At 36.2% G+C, this 14,096-nt stretch overlaps 1 protein-coding gene across 10 annotated transcripts in view; it reads left to right on the top strand.

Annotated features, from left to right (window-relative positions):
• Positions 1-14,096, top strand: part of LOC145249737 (uncharacterized) — a 1,648,663-nt gene that overhangs the window by 242,262 nt on the left and 1,392,305 nt on the right. Inside the window, exon 2 of one of the 10 annotated variants that reach the window (XM_080111644.1) lies at positions 6,526-6,614. The exons of 8 other annotated variants lie outside the window; for them this stretch is intronic. The gene's annotated coding sequence lies outside the window, so the exon portion shown is untranslated. Of the gene's footprint in view, positions 1-6,525; positions 6,615-11,909; positions 12,023-14,096 lie in introns of all 10 variants that reach the window. One more of the 10 variants, XM_080111643.1, reaches the window with a different exon arrangement.

Consider the following 14,096-nt stretch of genomic DNA (forward strand, 5'->3'; position numbering starts at 1 on the left):
TGAATGTAATAACTGAAATGCGTTTGCATTGTGTAAACAAATTCTAATTGTGACCGAGGTGCTCTGAAATGATTTTTTAAAAGTGTTTTCTTTTTAAGAAAAAAAAAATTGTTAACACCCTATTTCATTGATTTAATGTATACCAGGTTTCTGAATTGTTTATTTTTGGAATTTTTTTCCCCCTAATTGAGTATTCTAACTCATGAAGGCTGAGTGCCCTTCTTAATTAATTCTTTATATAATTAATAAATATTCCGTGGTGGATAGTTTTTATTGGTCGCTCGGCGGCAGACTCCTTGCTCTAACAGAATTAATTGGATTAGAACCTCTGAAGACCAAGGTTTTACTAAATCCATATAGGTCGGCGTGATGAGGTCACGTAACCCCGACTTATCTAAAATACATTATACTGGTCGCTGAAGAGAGCGTAAGTCCAGTAACTGAAGTAATAACTTGGAATACATATAGGTCGGCGTGATGAGGTCACGTAACTCCGACTTGGTTAAAATACATTATACTGGTTGCTGAAGGGAGCGTAAATCCAGTTACGAAAATAATGTTATGCAGACTAAATTAAAAAACGTATAGGTCGGCGTGATAAACTCACGTAGAATCCGGCTTAGTGAAATACGTATAGGTCGGCGTGATAAACTCACGTAGAATCCGGCTTAGTGAAATACGTATAGGTCGGCGTGATAAACTCACGTACAATCCGGCTTAGTGAAATACGTATAGGTCGGCGTGATAAACTCACGTACAATCCGGCTTAGTGAAATACGTATAGGTCGGCGTGATAAACTCACGTACAATCCGGCTTAGTGAAATACGTATAGGTCGGCGTGATAAACTCACGTAGAATCCGGCTTAGTGAAATACGTATAGGTCGGCGTGATAAACTCATGTAGAATCCGGCTTAGTGAAATACGTATAGGTCGGCGTGATAAACTCACGTAGAATCCGGCTTAGTGAAATACGTATAGGTCGGCGTGATAAACTCACGTAGAATCCGGCTTAGTGAAATACGTATAGGTCGGCGTGATAGACTCACGTAGAATCCGGCTTAGTGAAATACGTATAGGTCGGCGTGATAGACTCACGTAGAATCCGGCTTAGTGAAATACGTATAGGTCGGCGTGATAAACTCACGTAGAATCCGGCTTAGTGAAATACGTATAGGTCGGCGTGATAAACTCACGTAGAATCCGGCTTAGTGAAATACGTATAGGTCGGCGTGATAAACTCACGTAGAATCCGGCTTAGTCAACTACGTATAGGTCGGCGTGATGAACTCACGTAAAATCCGGCTTTGTTAAAAAAATATTATACTGGTTGCTTAACAAAGTGTAAATCCAGTAACTGAAATCGTGATGCCATTGCCTCGATGGAGGGCGAGGATGATTACCCTCTCTGGTATTTGAAGCAGTATACCAGCCTACCAGGAGCCTGGTGGAAAAGATAACTTGCTTCACTGAGTTCCTGATGGAACGTAGAGCATGGAGACATTGATTGCTGACGGCCGGTTGACGCACCATTCACGGAAAATTATGGACTTCTGAAATTTATGAATGCTCATAAATTTCGGATAGCATAGGGAGGGATGTGGCACTATTTCCTTGTGCCACTGTTTCTAACACACTCTGCAGCATGGACGGGTGGTAAATTGTCCATGAGCGTAGAGATACAAAGAAACCCCTTCCCATAATCCCCTTGCTATCTTTCTGTCTTTTTCCTGCACGACCACCATGATGTGAGGACGCATATTTTGTCTCTCCGTAAATGAGGGGGGCACCCCCTCCCTCAACACTAGTTAGGGTAGGTTAGTTAGCTTTGAAAAGCCTATTGTAAAAATTAATTGTAAATTGTTTTTTTGTAATATATATTGTATCTCTAATGTAAAATAAAATAGTTAGTTATACCTTTGTATATTACAATTGTGTCGCGTGTCATTTTTCTTGTGTCTGCCATGAATGCCTTCATAAATGTCTGTAGTCGAAAGGCGGCCCTGAGGACAAAGAGATGAAGATTCCCACCAGAATGCCACCAGGGTGAAGAGATCATCTTGAGAAAAGAAAGGAGCCACACCCAAAACCAACATCTCAGGTATGATTTTCTTCTTACTACACAGACCCTAATGACTGGCCCATCTTCATATCTTCCCGAGACCGCTTTAAGACATTTACTATAACACATCTGTCGGTCACACCCCAGTGACCGGCTGATCGTGGTATAGAGAAACAGGTCGTTCTTATTGCGTAAAAGACGGGAAGATGGATCTTCATCACAGCTTTTCTTTGGGTTGACGTTCAATTCGTGAAGCACCCATTTAAGTTTTTCTTCTTTCCAATCTCAAGTGGTTAGGAATTGTCATATACGTTACGTCTACTCAGAAGATAGTTCTCGAACCGTTGTGCGTGGATTGGCTTCATGAGCCTTGCCATATAAGTTATCAAATTTACCAAATTTTCATTACTAATGATTACTATATTGTCCAATTTCTACTGTACACTCTTTAACCCTTATCCTTGAGTGGCCTCTTGGCCTTGATAATGTGGTGTTGCCTATGAAAAAAAATAAAATAAAATCGATAATTGTTCAACAACCGATGGCTGATCACTACACTTATCTTAAAGACTCTTGCTGTCGCCACGAAAATTTTTTAAACCACCGTTGTGTTGTGCGTTCAGTCGTGGTTACTGGGCCGAACGCTTTCTTGATATAACGAGCTGTTTCAGCAGTTTTTCGGTGTAGCTTGGATTGAAATAAAAAGATTGTGCGAATTTGCTTTTTTTTTTCAATAATCTGAAAAGACAATTGTTTTAAAGATTGAAATTTAAACGATTAGATAGAGCGAAAAACGCTCTTTAAAATGATATATAAAGTACAGGCTTTATAACGAAAACTTATTTGAAAATACATCATTTGAAATAAAGATTAAAAATTTGGCAAAACCGCGTCTAACAGGGTGGGGGGTTGTACCTTTATTTTTACTCCTTAATTCCTTTTCGTTATTGATAAAACGATATTTATGTTTTATCTATATTAATAGATTAAAAATAAACTGATGTATTATCAATATAAAAACTTTAAAATCGTAGCTAAGCTGTCATACATGCTATCTAGGCAGGAACTGAGAATTAGTTGGAGATCATCCGGTATTTCTGTTACACGCCCAATATTTCTTCTCTTCTTTTCGACTCTATTTCTTTTTCTGCCTTTTTCAAACTTGTCATCCTTTTTCTTATTCGACAATTGAAGTTGAAGTCCAATCTAAACAAATTCAAAGTTCAAGGGGCAGGAAAGCGGTTCGATCAGTACACACACACACAGGCACGGTGACACGTCACCAACACGAACCAGCGTACACAATTACCAACCGGCCGTTCTTTCCTTACTGCTTGTCTTCCAAAACGACCTGAATTCATAGTTGTCGAAGACCAACTGATTTGCATATATGCACGAGATTTTGCGAGAGTTTACGAGATCATACCATTACAAAACGCCGTCGGCGCCATCTTGGAATTCTTTTCCTATCCTAGCTTCGCAGCGATGACAAAGCACACACGCATACTTAGGTCGTTTGAACGGTAAGCCCTCATTTTCACAGCTTTCGCCACAACAACCACAACTATTCAGTCCCTTCCGAAATACTGGCTCATTTCTATACTTATTTTTCGTTTTCCTTTAACTATATTTTATTCCTCCACTCTTTCGCCCCTCGTTTACGCGCTTCTTTTCATTTTTCTCTAATAAATACAAAAACAGCAAAAAAAAAAATAAATAAGTTGTAACTTTCTCACTTCAACCTATAACAATTTGTAACATCAACCTATAACATCTTCGTGGCACACCAGTAATCATTCTACGGCAGACTAATGTGCCACGGCATCGTGATTGGGAACCACTGCTCTCAAATAAAAATAGGCGGAAAGTTGATTCGCTTTTAGCTGGCATGCTCCTGGATAAAAAATAAAACAGAATAAATTCAATAGTGACGACCAACAAAAACAAACAAAAAATATTCAGTCTTGTTCATTTTCTCCATATTTATAAAAGATAAATAGAAATGTCGGCGTGGATCGTATATAAATAATCTATTGTTTATTAGTCGTTTACCTTCAGGCGATGGACACCAAGCATCAAAACAGGAGATAACGCGATGGCGAGCAATGGGTCGGTTGGGATAGAGCAGAGTAAAACTGATGGATTTTTAGCGGACAGCGATCGAGGAAGGGATGGTAGGCCTTTCTATTATTTTGAAATTAATTGCAATGTGGAAAATGAGATATATCGTTTTAATGATCTTAGATTGGAAACGTTCGTGATTATTGGTGATCACATGAAAGAGATTGGAATAGATTTGAAAGCGGGAAACCTATGAGAGACGAGGATAACAGAAGGAAAGGAAGAAAGAATTAAATAGAGAGGAAGCGCTAAATACGTGAAGAGAGATGATGCGGAAAATTGAAAAGCGAAAGTCGTAGAAGAGTGAAGGTAGGAGGGGGAGAAGTACCAGCAGTAGGATAAGCTTGAAATAGAAAGGAAGGAAGGAAGGAAGGGGGGGGGAAAGAAATTTACTAGAGAGGGAACGTTAACATAAAACGAAAAAAAAAACGGAATAGACAAAATGAAGACGAAAAAACAAGATAGAAAAGAAACGGTCGAAATCGGGTGAACTGCTTACAGAAAGAAAGAAACAAATACGGAAATACGTTATAGAAAATATTACGTCGGAGTCACCAGTGTTGTATATGTTGTTATTACTTTTAACTCACTGCAAAGGAAATACATAAATGTGGAACTCGACGCCATGGGAGACACTAAACTACATTACACAAGTTTTATTCATACATTAACAAATGTACCAAAGACGAGTAACAGAGCAGACAATAAAAGGTTTTTACTCGCTCACCCGGTGGTCTCTACCGTACGAGGCTGAATTAAAATCTAGAACAGAGTCTTATAGTCACATGTGCAATTCGGCCCACCGTGGAGAAAGCTTGCTTTCGCATCATGTTTTCTGGGTCTCTTTTCCTAAGGGAAAATAACCTACCGGTGATCTCCTCCGCTATTCCTCTTCATGTTTCTTTTAATATATTAGTGTGTTTATATTTATATAAAGCGAATGTGTGTGAATGTAAGTCGAGCTTTTCTTCTATTGGTTGGGGTATACAGGTAATATCTGGACGTGCGAGGGTAGGGAGAGGATAGGAGTTTTTAGGGTACGGTGTATTGTGTGTGCATTTCATGCATGTGTATTAGTGACATGTATGCTTTTCCAATATATAGGAGCTGGAAGGAGATGACTGTCCATTGATAATGACAGATTTAAGAAGTTTCTTACTAAAACTACTACATAGCTACGATCCCGTAAAAAAGTTAATTTTTATATTTTACTTTTTTATTATAAATATTATTTATATATATATTTATTTATTATTTTGCTAGCCAATTCATTCCGCTTGTTATCTTTTGAACAGTAAAATTTAGCTGGTTTTACAGATCGGAGATTTATTAACATCGAAACGTTGATTAAGTTAGGTAGGCTGTTCTAATGACCGTATAAATTTCTACATATATGCATATATATATATATATATATATATATTTGTAGTCATCGACATACAGTCCTGTTTCGTTGTGTCACAACTCATCAGTGCCGCTAGACTAGCATCTCTCCCAAGCCAAGGATCGAACCTAGAACCGTCGTGTTGACAGTCGGCAGTTCTCCCTCTCGACCACAGAGGGGACGCCCGCAAATAACTCGCCGGAATGTCTATTTAAATAGACATCCGCCATCACTCTTGCATATATATATTACTTCATTCAGTCACATAAATTAATATTCGAAAGTAGAATTTTATGTGTAAACTAAGTATTTACCTCAACAGTGCTCAATACATTAGGTAGAGCTAGGTAGTAAGTTATAAAAATATATATGGCAATTAAGCTACACAGAATATTCCGCAGAACTAGGAAGCTGATTGGCAAACTAAAAACTCAATAGAATGCATGTATGTAAAAACGCATGGCAACCACAACCCTTCGCATATGCCTGACGAATAGTAGCGTGGATGAAACGTGGAATATTCTGTGTAGCTTGATTGCCATATATATATTTTTATAACTTTATATATATATATGAAACATTACAATTAATCTAAAGATTAGAATATTTTATCTTGCATTGCAAAATCGGGATAAAGATATTTAAATTATGTACCAATCGTTTTATGGAATTTAACTGTTTTTCAAGTTTCTGTTTATTACCACAGTTAGTGATAAGATGTATATTACTTTTAATAAAGTATACCTAATCTATTTACTGGCATGCCGTGAGAAAATCACTTTATTTTATGTTAAATTTCTCTGTTTAACTGCTATTCTTTTGTTAATAATTTAGTAAACCTAGCTTCTGTTAATCCGATATTATATATCATGTTATACGACATAATCATGTCTGACACTGAAGTTAAGCAACGATGAGCCTGGCCAATACCAAATGGGTGACCATTTTTTAACTTTCAGGTGCTGGATGTGCTCTCCGCTTATCTCGGCATCGTTTCCAGTCGTCCGGGACATCTCCTTGCCACTGGACTAAAACAGTGCTGATTCAGGTAATGTGTGGTTGGTGATTGGGCAACCCTTGCCGCACAATTACACGCGTAGCTCCCGCTACGGGAGGAATCGTTTGTCTTTTGAGACTGAATGGAGGTATCGATATATCATGTTAATAGAATTGCGATATGGTATTTACATGTAACTTCTGTAGTCTTTTCTAATTATCTCCCTTTTATTGTGATAATATATCTGAGGATATAGATGTGTCTATTTGTAGTTCTACTCGAAATCTACTGCAGAAATAACTAAATAAATACTTGTATGACTACAATGTTCTTTTCGCTGAATCGTCATTACAGATATAATTATTTCTGCTTTTGTATTCTTATGTGATCAATGAACGATATTTACTAACAGAAACGAAAATGTTACACTATTGGTTGAACAACTCTTACATATACAGGGTGACCCCCCAAAAAACAAAAGCTAAATGGAGGATATGTAGAACGGAGAAAAAAAAGGCCAAAGACCTTAGTGTTTTGGTGTGATGTTTTGAATATAATTAACTAGTTATGACCAAAGTTTTATTTCATTCGGACAAAACACTAAGAAAAGGGGCCTAAATTAGAGTTGGGCCCGTTTTTTTTGGAGTCACTCTGTATTTACGTACATTTGAGAAATTAGAAAAAAATAGAACTTGTAGAAAAGAATCGAACGTTGCAAAATATGAAACACTGAAAATGTTCAAAACAATACAGCTATTCGATAAGACGAAAAACCAATTCTCTTGATCTGAACTCGAAGAATGATACGTTATTTCAGATAACTTTCTAGTGAAGCTCTACTGCAATTTCTTGCAAAACAAAAAAAAAGTTATAAAAGAAACGCCATTAAAAATAAATATTCTGTTTGTGTGTGTATTGCTATTTCACACCCACTATATGTCTATAGTAATCTGAACCTATCAAACCTGATTCTCTCTCCTCTGATCTCGAGCGAGTGGTTCAGTGGGGGAAGACGTGGCTGGTTACCTTTAATGCATCTAAAACCAAACTCCTATCTTTACATCATCAACGCTCTGATCCCCATCTGGCATCAATTGAAATGGATGGCTCTCGTCTAGGAGAAGCCCCATGTTTTGACAATCTTCTGGGCTCGATTCTTCACTCCTGATCTGAAATGGAACACGTACATCAAGTCTGTTGCCAAGGTCGCTGGAAAGATGGTGGGATCCCTCTACCGCTCCAGAAGATATCTCACTACTGATGCAGTTCTCTATCTATATAAAAGCCAAGTACGTCCAAGGATGGAATACTGCTGCCATATCTGGGAAGGAGCTGCTAAAAACAGCCTATCCTGCCTTGACAGAGTACAAAATAGACTTCGTGGCTTAGTGGGGATGCCCTTTTCTCTTCCCTGCAACCTCTCTCCCACGGAAGAGACGTTACAAGCCTATCTTTGTTTTATCGTTATTTTCATGGCAGGTGCTCGTCTGAACTCCAATATCTGGTCCCCCCCCCCTCGCCAGTCTTTTACAAAAAACACCCATCTAGCTGAATCCACTGTCAAAAACTTTCCCCGCTCTTTATCTATGTCTAAATAAAAACGTAGATTCCATGAACAAAGCTTCTTTCTTAGAACTGCACGCCTGTGGAACACTGTTCCGTCTGTCTGCTTCCCTCCTGGCTACAACGTGCATGTCTTCAAGTCCAACGTAAACAAATTCCTGATGAACCGCCCCTTAAGTAGACACTTTAGATATCCACACTAACATACTGTACTTACAATAACCCTTATCCCTGAGTGGCTTCCGGGCCTTGATAAGTGGTGACCACTTTGTAAAAAAAAAACTAATGATATGCGTCACTTTTCTTTTACATAGGCATCACCACTTATCAAGGCCTAAAGGCCCCTCAAGGATAAAGGTTAATGAGTCAATTGGACAGTATTGTAATCGTCAGTAATGGAAATTCAATAAATTTTTGAACTTAAGTGGAACAGATCATCAAGAATTTGTTTACGTTGAACTTGAAAACAACCATATAATAGTCAGCTAGAAAGTTGACAAACGGAAGACAGTTCCACAAGCGTGCAGTTCTAAGAAGCTTTGTTCATGGAATCTACAGCAGTGAGATATCTACTGGATCGATAGAAGGATTCCACCATTTTCCCAGCGACCTTGGCAACGGATTTGATGTATGTGTTTCATTTCAGATCAGGAGTAAAGGTCAGGCCCAGAAGCTTGTCAAAACATGAAGCCTCACCAAGACAAGAGCCATTCGTTTCAATTCATGCCAGATGGGGATCAGAGCGTTGATGGTGTAAAGATAGAAGCTTGGTTTTAGATGCATTAAAAGTAACCAGCCACGTCTTTCTCCATTGTACCACGTGCTCACGATCAGAGAAGAAAGAATCAGAGAGAACTTGGTAGTTTACGGTCTTAGATGTGCTACCATAGATGGTAGTGTCATCAGCGTAAATGTCTACGAATGGTGTAAGGATGTGATTTTTATTCGTATTCATAGTTGATGTATTTTTATGAAGTTGACTAAGCTAAAACATCATTACGACCAAACAATTGAAGAGTTGCAAGGAAAATTAATATATGCATTAAGTTACTCCTGCCAACACTATTATTCTTATACTTGTTTTCCATTCACAAATTATAACTGAGATTTAAATTGATGGTCCGGCAAAAACGTGGAACCTACTATATCCTTTAAAACAAAAACAACGTAAAAATTCATTGCATTGGATTTCTCGTTCAATTTTACTTAGAGAAAATGTGTGCATGATTTTAGTGAAAGACTGTTTTCAAATACATCTCAAAAGTACTAAAATATATTATAATATAGTGACATATACTATAAATTACTTATATTGGTTATTATTTATTTCCCTAGGAGTAAAAAGACTGACATCGGAGAAAATCTGGGTTTAGAATGAATAAATATTTTCCAAGTCCTACAACATTACTTCTTCCCTAACTTAAAATAGATCCGACACTACACATTGATCTTCGACAGAAAGTAAAGTTTAGTTTTCTTTTTACCTGTCATAATTTTCTGGCACTATTTGTTTATTTTCCATATAGTGCATGTAAGTTTGTTCCTTATGAACTCCAAAACGGCTGCACCGATTTTTATGAAATTTCATACAAAGATACCTGACAGTGTTTTCAGATATATTTTGCATCGGAATGTCTTCGATAAGTATTGATAATTGAAATAATCCGATGAAAGAAGGAACAGACGATTTTGACCCCAGTAAACACCTTACACAGCCTAACATCGCAAATGAATTCAATAAGTTTCATTACCACACAAGCAGAAAGGCCCAACATATAAAATCTACAATAGGTTCATGATATGACAGGAAAGCGTTCGAAATAAATATTTCTGTTTAGAGCATAATTGAAGCATGATACTTGATTTTTGAATTTTAAACATTATATATGAAAATAATTTTATAAAATCCACTTAATCGATTTGATTGAAAAATGGACGATTTCACCGATTTCGATGACAATAAAATATATGGGACTGAAACATCATTCAATGGCGAGCAATGTCGGGTCTCCATGCTAGTATATATATATATATATATATATATATATATATATATATATATATATATATATATATATATATACTAGCAAACGTACATGTCGTTGACTGGGTTCAAAAACAGCCTACAGAAAATGGACTCTAATTTATGAAAGTATGATAGGTTATGAAAAGCAAGGGTTGTAAAGAGATAGCTTCGAATTTGGGGGTATCGAAACCAAAGCAAAATATGATGAAAGTAAAAATAAAATAGATAAGCCCCATAATTTATTATACCATACCTGCTCACACTGAAACACTTATCACAATGTTCTGTGGATCTATATTAAAAAACCTTGTTAAACTTTGTGACATATTTCTATTCTATGGAGATCAGGTGCGAACGAACACCCCATAATTTTATTATACCATATTTCTTCAAACTGAAACATAATTATCAAAGTATGCTTACGCAGATAGATATGAAAAGTCTTTATTAAAGTGTGTGCCTATTTCCATTCTTTGGAGGCCAGGCGCGAACGCAGACTCCACAATTTTATTATACCATCCCTATTTAAGTTAAAACATACTTATCAAAGTATTATGTACATCTATATCAAAAGCACTTGTAAACGTTTTTTTTTTTTTAATTTTTAAATTTTTTATTTCCATACTTTGTGGACCAGGCGTGAACGCAGACCCCACAGTTTTAATGAACCACCGTTCTGTCAGATCAAACATACCCATTCTCGTGTCTCGGTACATCTTCTATCATTATATGTAATCAATTTTTAAAAATAGTAAACCATATAGGAGCCTATTCGTCACACACGCACAAACACACAGACATTCAGCTTTATATATATATATATATATATATATATATATTAGACTAATCGTGACGCGTTGGATCAGCATGTTAGATTATCTATGGAATTTATGAGGGTGACACTTGTGACGTAAAGAAAATAATTATTTGTGACATAAGAGAAACATTTCTATGAAAGTATATTAAAATGAAAAAAGAATATAGATTGATTTCTATGAGTCGTTCTGTTTATTATAATTGTTTATTTTTGAAAAAAAAACTGACAGCCATTGAATTATAAGTGGTTTGTCATATTATAGGTAAATGTGTACCGAACAGATACCATAATACTCAAAGTTAAATTCAAATTTTGATATATCCTTTTTAAATGAAATTGTTAGTTGAAAGTACAGAATAGTTAAAAACTCTCTCCATGTTAAGAATGGCTTTTTAAATAGAAAATGAAAATAAAATGTAACTTTTTTCATTTATTTTAAACAAACATTCATGACCCATTGGGTCAAATATTTAATTTATATGTTAATAATAAGGTCAATAAAACTAATTAAGACAATGCGGAAATGAACGATGTAAAAAGAAAAGCAGAAAGTATTAATAATTGTTTATTTCGATAATAAAAACGAGAAAAAAACATATTTACGCTGTTATGGGTTTATGTTTGTGTACGCATGCGCAACCGGACGTCGTAAACCGGATATTGGGTTACAATGTCATTTGGGTTTTATAATTATATATATATATATATTACAATCATCTGTTTAACTCAGTTGTTTTATTCCTTTTCCTTAAATGTTTTAATGAAATGCTGTTTCTAATTATAAAGATTCAAACTTGGCTTCATTTATTTTTTTTTTTTGTAAAACTTTAAACTGTTTTTAATTTCATTAATTCGTCATTCAAATTTTTTTTATAACAATTAGAACTGCCGCCGATATAATTTCATTTATAACTGTACTTTTGTTTTTTTTCTTTTTTAGGTAAGTAATACAAGTTTTAATGGCTGCCGTATGGAGATAAACAGAACGATGCACTCTTGCTTTCATTTCCATCAAGATTGATATTTAGCTTTCGAATGCTTTCTATAACCAACGTGAGTATTCTGTCATGTTTATAAAGTTTAAAGGACTGTCCTGTTCTTATTACTCGGGCAACTATTCTCAGACTGGTTTTATATTCACAACGTTTCGACCGATGTAATTTTAGGCCGCATTTCATCTTTTCGAACCTGGGAATCTTCAAAGTTGTGTAACAGAGCGCGGACGCAGATGTCGTGTCGTGTGCAAAGAAAAAGACTATAAAGAGTATGCACACAGACCGACAATAACGTTAGAGACGTGGGTGACATCTCAGCCGTAACGACGCATCACGCGTCGCAGAAGACTGAGGAAATAAATGTCGTTGTTACAAAAAATAAAAATAAATAAAATAGTCTAGTTATTACTTGTCCTATGTTCCTTGTAGCATAATATGGTACAACGTGTTGGGTTTACCTTACAGTTGAAGTTAAGAATCATTAGACCGAATTTGGAGGTCTGTATAAAATTTCAAACTGGACCGTTTACATTTTTCTCGTTCCATGAACGTAGAACATAGAATTGACAATTTTTACGTGAATATAAAAACTAAGATGAGAATAGTAGTCCAAATAAAAAAAAAATCTAAATTATCAGTCCTTATATCAAAAACCAGAAACACAAGTTTTTTTTTTTACATTGAATAAAATGGTGATAGTTGTTTTTCTTTGATTTTGATTTTCTTTGTCGTTAATTTATTTCAATTCAAGTTTTTTTTATTGTTTACGAGTTGCCTTCTCGAAGTTTTCAAACCATTTCTATAGGCATTTTAAATTATCATAGACTCTTGAAAATCCAGCGGGTTATTGCTATGCATCTTATGAGATGACTGACCAATCTTTATGACTTCAAGTTCAAATGAACAGCTACTGTGGGAATTGGAACATACCCTACTAGATTGCCACAGCTGGTTAATTAAAAAAAAATGCAATCTGGACGTAAGGACACTTTAGAAGAAGGATATGCAATAAAATACTGTTTTAAAGAATGTATGGAATTTTAGGAATGTATGGAATGCTCCAGAGTGCTTTTGGGCCATCTTGTATGAATCGAGCATGATTTTTTCTGTGGAATAAGAGATTCAAGGAAGGCAAGGAGTCCCGTGAGAGATGATGAGAGGTGTGGGAGGATTAAGGAAGTATGCACATCAGAGTTGATTGGCCAAATAAAGAATTTCATGGATAAGAACCGTCGGTTGTACATAGAGACACCAAGTACACAGCTTGATGTCAGTGTCGGAACTGTATACACAATTATTCGCGAGAAACTTGAGATGCGGATTTGCGCGAAGTTTGTCTCAAGGTGTTCAGAGAATGCCAGAAAGACGTTACCATGATAATAAGGAGATGGTTGAACTGATTAATTACGATGATGCGGTTCTTAATGTTCTGGTGACCTTCAACGAGAGCTGGATTTAGTACTATGACCCAGAGATCGAGGGACATATTTTCCAGTGGAAGCATGCTTGCTCTGACAGACGCAAGAAGGTCAGACAGAGCAAATCCATCCATAAACTTATGGTAATCCCTTTTTTGACAGCACGGTCATCATCTACATGCACTGGGTTCCCACTGAACAGACAGTCAACAAGGAATACCATGTTGAGATTTTAAGGGCGTTCAGGAAGAGATTCCGTCGGAACAGACCAGCACTCTTTAAATTGATTCAGTCACATTTGCACCAGTCCACAATTTCATCTTTGTCACCGACTATTTGACCAATATAGAAATCAAGACAGTTTGTCACCCTCCCTATATTTCAGACATTGCTACCTATTTTTGGTTATTCTCTAAGGTCAAGGACAACATTAGAGGCTGTCTTTATGAGACAATTGAGATGATGAAAGAGGCCGTGACGAGGGTCATTGACACGCCTATAAAAGAGGAATTCCATGGGGAATTCTAGATGTTGGAATGGTACAACAAGTGCATTGCAGCCCAAGGAGATTACTTCGAAAGGGAATAGTTAAATGTGTGTACTATTATTAAGTGCCCATACAAAAACAAACCTGGAAACTTATTTAATGCATTTTAGATTCAAGTCGTATAGATATATTTTTTATTCTTGAAATCACAAGTCTATTATATAAAA

The sequence above is a fragment of the Euprymna scolopes genome, chromosome 28 (genome assembly GCF_053919585.1).
Source record: "Euprymna scolopes isolate OS-2025 chromosome 28, ASM5391958v1, whole genome shotgun sequence".
In the NCBI taxonomy this organism is placed as follows: Eukaryota; Metazoa; Mollusca; class Cephalopoda; order Sepiida; family Sepiolidae; genus Euprymna; species Euprymna scolopes.